The 8,883-nt window shown below is 48.7% G+C and overlaps 1 protein-coding gene across 1 annotated transcript in view; it reads left to right on the top strand.

Moving 5' to 3' along the window:
* The window catches only part of syn2b (synapsin IIb), a 77,163-nt gene that overhangs the window by 33,463 nt on the left and 34,817 nt on the right, over positions 1-8,883 (top strand). The gene's annotated exons all lie outside the window — the stretch shown is intronic.

The following is an 8,883-nucleotide window of genomic DNA, read 5'->3' as shown; positions in this document are numbered from 1 at the left end:
CTCTTAATCGGGACTTTTCATCAGTGATATTCTTCAATAATTGATCATTTTGGCCTCATAAATCTTTCCCTTGTTATGATGCCTGCTGTCAGAGGGGTGCTCAGATCGTCATTTTATTTACTACCAGCTCATTTACATAATGCTAATGGCTGGGAGTTGTCTTGAACTGACAGTGCTGATCCATCTCATGATCCCTCCTGAATCTTCAGTGTAGCCACAACAGATTCAGCCAATAGGTGCCTTTCTGTGCCTGAACTGCCTTCAGACCAAATGAAGCTGAGGACTCTAACCCTAACCCAGATGCTGTCCTACAGCCAGAAACACTCACCCAGTGGGTTCATCCTCCACTGAAAATACTCTCCAAGAAATACTCCTGTTGACAGGATGCCGGCTTTATCCTTCACCTCATGTTTCTCTGTGTCTCCAGGTCTTTGATGTAAAAAAAAAAAAAAAAGACACGAAAAAGGGAAATGATAAAGAACCCACAGGACGACTTCATGGATGAACTGAGCTGAAGCAGCCAGACAGGCACAAGAGCAACGCAGAGAGAGCTGCAGCATGGAGCAAAGACAAAGCTGTCAAATTACAGGGACCAGATAAAAAGATGGCTGTCATCTGGCCTGAAGAGCTGCACACACACACACACAGTCCAGCAACACAGCAGTGTGTATCTGCAGGAGGGATTCAGTGAAACCTCCAGAAAACAGTCGTCTCCAGATGTTCTTGAGTCTCCATTCAGGCAGATGTGTGGTCGGGGGGAGCTCTGAGCCAGCAGCACATCACAGAGCTCTGAGTGTGTCCATGAGGCAGCAGCCGCCCTGGAGGTCGACGTTTATCAGTGATAGAACCACAGAGTCCTCCATCACGACACACACCAGCCCCTCTCCAGCGTCTGTTGGTGAAACAATGCAGGGAAATGGAGAATTGGAAACAACAAATGTTCTGTGTTTGGTCTCCAGTAATGTTCAGGTGGACCAGGCCGTATGCAGCTACACATCTGGCCCTTCTTCAGGCTCTGGGCTTCAGCACATTCAATTCCACATAAAATATTGGACACTGCATTAAAGTGCCGAGTCTCAGCTGTGATTCGAGAGGATTTTCTTTAGTATTGAAAGAACCGTGTGGGACCTCCAACACGCCGGGCTCAGAGTATAGGGGCTCAGAAGCAACGGGACACAAAGTCCAGCAATTCAGTCCAACGTTCAGTCTTCATCCCACAGCATCAGCTCATGCTTCTGGATCCACCACCTTCAGCTTTGACTGGTGCTGGAATCTGTGCCGAGTTGGTTTTCCAGCAGACAGTCTGCAGGCAGCCCAGGCAGTGGCAGATAGTCCAGGACGTCACCGTGAGCAGCTCCGTGGTTGCTCTGGTCGTGTGCTCACGGCTGCTGTTGAGCTGCTGAATGATGAGATGAGCTGTGAGCCCTCAGAGGACTCCTGTTCACCTCTGCCTCCATCCTGTTGCTTCTGTCAGCAGAGGAACCAATAAACAGAAGCTCCTCTGAGCCTCACAGACTGGGCGCTGTGTGTTTGAGGGCTGCATCTCACTCAGGTGTTTCATTGCTTCAGACTATTCAGTTGCTTCATATTGAAATTCAAAAGACAAATGAAGACTCAGTGCTTTTAATTCTGTCATCGTGTTGTGTTTTAAACGAAGAGTCTGAGAAACCAGAGCGTGGTCGCTGTCTGACTGCATTCTGCTGCTGATCTCTGATCAGTCATCTAGCATATGAAACATGGTTCCTTTAGATGCCAGATGTCTGCACCACCTCCTGTAGGGAACTCTTTATGAAGCATGTCCATGCTGTACCTGGTATTCCACCATTTATGAACGCTTCATACGTCAACATCAGCCACAGGTCGGGTCCACTGGATCACGAGGTTGCAGAAAAGCCCTTCTGGCCAGTGTTGTCCTTCACCAGGACACCAGCTCTGTCTGTTTCATTTAATTCTAAGTTCCGCTTTAATTATTCAGGAGGCTTCCTGTGGTGTTTGCCTATTATCTCCTGGAAAAGGGCTTTAGGGCACCAGGTTGAAACTCTGTTAATTAAAAGTACATTAATATTTAAAACTGCTGAGTGAGTGCGTTATTGGGGGAAAGAAGCCCTTTATTGATCAGCACTACATCAGTGTCCACCTTCAACACATGACCAGCTGCTCATCAGACGTCAGCATCGCTTTACATGACACCAGTTGCTCAGTGTCAGAAGGACTGGTGACCACAGTTACTGCTCTGTTCTCCTGTCCATGTCTAGCAAAGCCATTCTGCAGCTCTTTCTTTCTGTTTCCCGTCACTGCCTCGGTCCTCTGTGCTGAACCAACGCGTCCTGCTTGTTCACCAAAGCCTCTGAATCCTGTCACACCTTCCAGCTCCTGTGAGACAGCAGAGAGGGATTAATTAACGGGATTAATAACTAACAGCAACATGTGTGCTAACCACTGGCTCTGTCACATTCATTCTGCAGTTATAAAGGTCACAGGTCCACCTCGGATCGAGTCAGTTCTGGGATGTTCTCAATGCAGCGCACACAAGGTGGACTCTGTTCTTCTGAATGGCTGTGCTCACGGAGCTTTCTTATTGGCCATCATCTGACATGTGACCAGCAGTATTGATGTTCGATAGGAAACACAGACTCCAGTTGCTGCCGGGCGCTCTGACATGGCTCATGTCTGTGTCAGGGAGGTGCGATCTGATCTGAGGATGATAGCAGGAGGAGGTGTTCCAGCCTCCCGTGCAGCAGCTGAATAATTCAGGCAACATCTTCACCTCAGGCGAGATGCATCGAGCCAACACGGCTGATGTGAAGCTCCGTGTGCTGTGCATGTTCAGTCAGCGTGACCATCGCACTCTGGTTCCTGTGACTGATCTCCACAAACAGGCCCAGTGAAATACTCACGGACACTGAATGACGGCTGTCAGCACAATCCTCTGCCTGAGGAAAGTTAAAAAATGAGAATATTTTGTTGCCCGTTCATGTTTACGTTCGAGCATCCGTTGTCAGAGCGTCTCACGAGTCTCTGAGCAGTTTACGGTGGTCCTCATGACGAGTCCGAGTCTCAGGCGGCTGACTCGTCACGAGACGTGTCAGAACAAGCTGGGAGACTTGCACTGTGGAAATAAGACAAATCACGATGAAAAGAGTCAGTAAAGCTGTGATAGTGACACCGAACAACACCATGAACGCAGCGTGGACACGTTGTTCTGTTGGGTTTAGGAAAAGGCTCACGTTTAACCGGGTCTGCACAAACATTTTTCAACTGTTCAACGAGGAACAAACTGTCAGCTATGAAGCGAATCCACACCCGGGTCAAGGCACTGTGACCGGATCCAGACGCTCCTGTGACTAGTCACTACTAAAGCCCACCTTGAAAGGCAGCTTCATTCAGATGCCTGATGCCAGACAACCAGAGAGAGACGAGAACAGGCCGCTGGCGTCATAGCCAGACTCAGCTCCTCCTCTTGTGGTCTAAGAAACTGTTTTAGGCAGCTCTACATGTCCGACAACATGATCCTGTCAGCTCCACCGAGCCTTCAGGAGCAGCAGCAGCCTCATTACTCTGTTTAGTGTCACAGCGCAGCGCAAACACTGGACTGGAGCCCAGCCCTGGTCTGATCATGACCCCTGATTATCATGTCCAATATAGAGTGAATCTGTTTCCTCACATCAGTCCTGTTGTACCAGTGTAACGTAACACTTCTACGGACAGGTTTGCTCAGTAGAGCTCATTAGATGAAAAGCTAAACGAGTGCCTGGAAGAGAAGAGACTGTCTCTGTACTCCATATCTACCGCAGCGTTGCCTCTTTTCCTGCCGTCCATGTCTCGGTCTTTGGCTCTCTTCATGCAGCCTCCACATCCCAGACATCAGCTGCTGTTTCCAGCTGTTATATGGAGTAAAGCACCTGTCCTCCCGTCGCTGATGGGGTGTGGCCTGCATGCGTTAGCCCACTAAAGCAGCGCAGCAACAGATGCTAATCACCGACCAAGACGCCTTGACGACTTCCAGTCAGACATAGCATGCTGACGGAAAGTTTCCATAGAGACTGAAGATGAGTTGTCGGTCTACGGCCAGCGCAGTCCTCCGACCCGGTGCTCCTGAGTCCACTGTACGCTCATTTTCATGCAGCCACACTGTCTGTTTGCACAGACCATGTCCTGCAGAAGGAGGAGACAGGCGGCTCGAATACACCTCAACAGGCAGAGCCTTGCTTCACACCGTCACACCTGTGGATCAGGTGATGAGAAGGCCACAGATCCCCTGTGTGCTGCCAAAGGACGATGGTGATTTAGTTAGAAAAGCCTTGTGGGCTTCACTCTGTTTCTGTAGCTCAGCTGCACCCTCGGCTCTCGTGGTGAGATTATGCATCAATGCTGCGCTTTGTGGAGTCTTTCTTCTTGCCTTTTCCATCACCAGACATATCAATATGATGTTCTCAGACGCTGATGTATTTCCTTCAGTTAAAGCACCATAGCAACACAGTGTGCACTGCATGATCGCTCTTCTCTCACTGAACCTGTTCAAATGCAGCCGCTCATCATTCACGCTTCATTTGCATGAATGTGTCTTTACGTTGAATCAGTCACCACAGAATGGAGAGAGAAGCAGATGGGTGGAAACAATATACATCTGGAGGGCAAACTGTGGCTGCAGGAAACACAGAAAGGGCAAATAGTTTAGAGAAACATGAGGCGGTGTGGAGGTGCATCTCCTGTCTTAATGTGAGGCTGTGATGGGCAGCAGACCGTCGTTACAGCCTCACAGTGCTGCTGGTGCTCACCATGTGAAACCATGGACAGCACAGCTCGAAGAGGACGTCTCTTCCATTTGAGGAGCTTTTAGTGATCAGATCTGTTCGTGTTTCAGGAGATGTGGTCTTTAGCAGTGGAACCAGACAGGAAAAGACTGAAAACCAGAAAATCTAGCGTCCGCTGTGAAGCAGTTTAAACTCGCAGCTGTCTCGATAATTATGCAGAATCAGTTCACACCACAGTTATTGCTCATTATCTTTTATATTTTACCTGCTGTCTCTCCATTTGACAGCGTTTGTCTTCTCTGTGTTTTTCTCTCGCCTCTCTTCTCTTATCTCTCTCTGTGTCATTAGCATGCATTGATTTGAAAGGCTTCATTTCTTCAGGCTGTCTCAGACTCCACGACTCCACAAACCAATAAGGAAGAGGGACCCTGGAAAAATAATGTAGTCAGCAGAGCCGAGCGGCTCAACGTAGCCCCGAGACAGACGGACAGCAGGCGAATATTCGGATCTCTGAACTGCTATGTGGACTCCACCACAGCGACAGAACATTCTGCTATCCGGGTCCAGCCCTGCGGTGCCGGTCGATGCGCTGCGTTCGCCTCCTCGGTCGCCGCCATGCTTCTCGCTCCATGGGCATTAGACCGGACAAAAACCACGGCACTGTGAATGCGTGTTTCACTGAAATTTTATCGCGATATTTCTATTTCACATCCTCCCCTAACATCTACTCACAATACAGACAGAATGGCATCCAGCACGGTGCTCAGAGCGCCAGTTCAGCCGCCTCGCATCATTCAGTTTCAATAATGTGCTCATTTGTGCTGCTTCTCTTCTCTCAGGTTTTGTTTATTAATTGCAGTTATCATTCCAGCGTGATCGACACAGCTGATATTTGTCACCCTCAGCTCCTCCCAGCTCCCTTCCTCAGATGTTTACTCCAGATGTGTCTCCTTGAGCTACTAACCTCATGAATTAAAGAGCATGTGCTTATTTAAATTCACCTCTATTTCTGTCCCTCCGGCTCCACTCCGGCTTGCTGCTCTGGCTTCGTGTGGATGATCACTACGTCATCCTGAAATCAGTCAAACGCTGCCTGAGAAGATAAAGAAATCTAGTCCAGGTGCTACAGAGCTTTAATGGTTTTTGCTTTGTACACGGACAATCTGAGATCAGAGGAAAACACTACATTACCTCTAACAAAGAGTTTAGGTTGGACCTGAGCTGAGATCAGGTGTGTGTGTTGACGTGGATGGTCGGCGTGTCGTTAGTAGAGAATCAGACAGGGGACGATGCCGACCTGCTGCAGGGCTTTAATAGGGTTTGCTCTTGTCTTCGTAGTGGCTGGAATCACATCCTCTGTTTACTGTAACCAGCAGCATGTGGGTGTGTGTCTCTGGGGATCGCTGCACTTATTAAACTCCACTGAACTCCACTCAGCAGTGTTTATTTTTAAGACGCTAGTGGGTGCTGCAAATTGAATCCAGGAAACTGTTGGGATACGTACCAGAGATGATTTGTTGTTTACAACTTTGTGATTTATGGCATCCTTTAGCCCAACAGCACTGAACACTGCTCCTGTTAGCTGCCTGTGAGCCGGCGGTGCTCATTAAAGTTAACGGGCTGTTGGATGGATGTAATAGAGCAAACTTGGGAAGTTGTACATTTGTGCTGGCACTGGGCAGAGCCGTTCTCTCTTGTATGTACAGCTTTGAGGCTCTGGTGTAAACTGTAGAGGCTTAAAGAGTAACTCAGTACCTTTTTAATCTAGCGTTGGCTGACCTGCAGGGTGTACTTGGACCTCGCTGCGCTGGCCTACGGTTGAACTCCAGAACCCACTAACACCGCTCAGCTACAACAAACACTTCTGCGCGCTCGTCTTTCCTCCAGAAGGGGCAGCAGGCTGCTGCTGTTCAGCTACTCTGAGCTGTACATCAAGCACAGTGGCTGCATTACCTGAGCATCCAGCAACCTGAGGTGAAAATAAAACAGCTTTGGGTTCTATGCTAGACGGACACAGATGGGGAGGCGGTGCACATCTCTGCAGTTCAGTTAAAGCTGCAACAGTCACTTTTTAACTGGCCTGCAAATCTCATTTCAACCACAGAAGGCAGCAGCTTTCAGCAGAAGAGCTCTAAACATGGTTCTGTACGACTACAGCACAGAACAGAAGGCTTTTAATGTCATCATACACAGAGTACAGCGAAGTTAAAAGACAACTCCAGTGGTGCAAAATACAAGTTTAAAAAGACAAATAAGAATATATAAATATATTTACAAAAGGATCCAGCAGGACGTATGTGCAGTAGGAATGAGCACAGTAATAAATACGCTGCACTGCTGAGGTAAGAACACCAGCTGGTGAAAACAGAGGAGCTGCTAAACCACATCACATATTTCACTGAAGGGGTAGAACAACCGAGAGGAGCGAGAACAGTTTATCTGTCAGGTTGTGAGAACACGTGGCTCGATGAAGAGGAATAATGGGAATAGGAACTGGTAGCGAATGCATTCACTGCTACAACTCAGCATGGTGGCAGCGTGCGGCGAGTAAAGGCTCGTTTTAGCAGACATCTGCTTTCCTGCATTGTCATCCCACAACATTGAATATAAAGGTTTCCTGTGCTCCTCTTTGTGAGAAGCACCTGCCCTGTTAGAGCTCTGCCTCTCACTCTCTGCTCCGGCAGGGCTCATACAGTATCTGCACATGCACCAGGCACATTAAGCTGTTTGATTGAATCTAATGAGGAGGCTACATCAGCTGCCTCTCAGTGGACCACTGTAATCGTCCACTGCTGTGTCGGCCTGACGTGGCCCGGCTCTGTGTATTGTTTGCTTTGTGACCACAGACACTGAACACAGACTCAGTTGCTCTTAGACCTGCTGTGGGACGACGGAGGCTCGACTGCAGCTTGTTGGAAGTGAGGACGTTTTCCAGTAATGGACATGATGCTGGTCCGGTGGTGCTGGTGTCACACAGACACACTGCCTGGCATGAAAACACTAAAACCATCACATCTTCTTGTGGGGCTGGTAAAGACATATCGCTGTAATTTTATGGTCACCCACTTTGCCAACGGGGTTATTGATTGGTGGAAGTTAGGGCGTGCCCTCGGAGTGTTTCTCTCACAGATGGCTGGATCCTAATGAGCCAGACTAACGAGCCCGATGCATCTGTGCTGCACTACCGCAGGTCCTCTGAGGTTGCATGGAAGGAATCCTGACACCTTTTTAATTGATGAGACGGAGGGGAACCATGAGCGCACCTGCAGCCTGAGTCCACGTCAGATTGTGGTGAACAAGCCGCCGCGCTGTTTGAATGAGAGGGAATGAATGTTGTGGGTTCAGCTGCCTGAAGACGAGGATGAGGTTTGATGGGAAGTCACCTCGACTTCTGATGCGTCATCTTGCGTTCTGAAGTATATCTTGAAGAAGAAGACGTTATAGTTCATGAAGTAATAAATAGCAAAGTTGGTGCATAAGCAGACTCAGGAGGCATGAAGGAGGGGGAGGATTTGATTTACTGAAGGCTAGTCGCTGTAAAGTTATCCTGGTAAACATGTGAACTCCTCCAGGCTCATGTTCTTGGTTATTGCTTTATGTAGAGTCAGTGTATGGTTTGGAGACAGACGCAGAGTGAGCCATCTGCGATCCATCTACAGTCGTGTATAATGGAACGTCCTAGCGCTCGGTCTGTTTGTGTTGTGGCTGGCAGCGTCAGGCCTCCCCGCTACTCTCATCCTGCCTGTCTGCATGCTCGCTCTCCATCTGTCGGCCTCCCTCTCTGTGTTTACTGGTGATCTCTTTCTACATCACTCTGCAGCCAGTGGCGGCCGAGATATTAGGATGTGAACATCAAGCCGCGCTCTGATTGGCTGCATTCATCACGCAAACTGCAAGACGGCGCTTCATGTTTGGAGCAGAACTTAATGCTACCACCTGTTGTGATGAGGCTAATTGGAACAGCCACACTGATCTGCTCTGTGTCTTTTATAATGATGTTCAAACAGGCTCATTAGCATTTACACCCTTCAGCTGACAAAGTTTGGCCATTAAAAGAAAAGCAGGCATCCATTTTCTGTCTCACTGGCTCTGCAAGAGGTGTGTTGTCCAGTAGAGGGCAGCACAGACA

This window comes from Stegastes partitus, unplaced genomic scaffold, assembly GCF_000690725.1.
Source record: "Stegastes partitus isolate 25-593 unplaced genomic scaffold, Stegastes_partitus-1.0.2 Scaffold14, whole genome shotgun sequence".
In the NCBI taxonomy this organism is placed as follows: domain Eukaryota; kingdom Metazoa; phylum Chordata; class Actinopteri; family Pomacentridae; genus Stegastes; species Stegastes partitus.
This window is presented reverse-complemented; position numbering and strand designations above follow the sequence as displayed.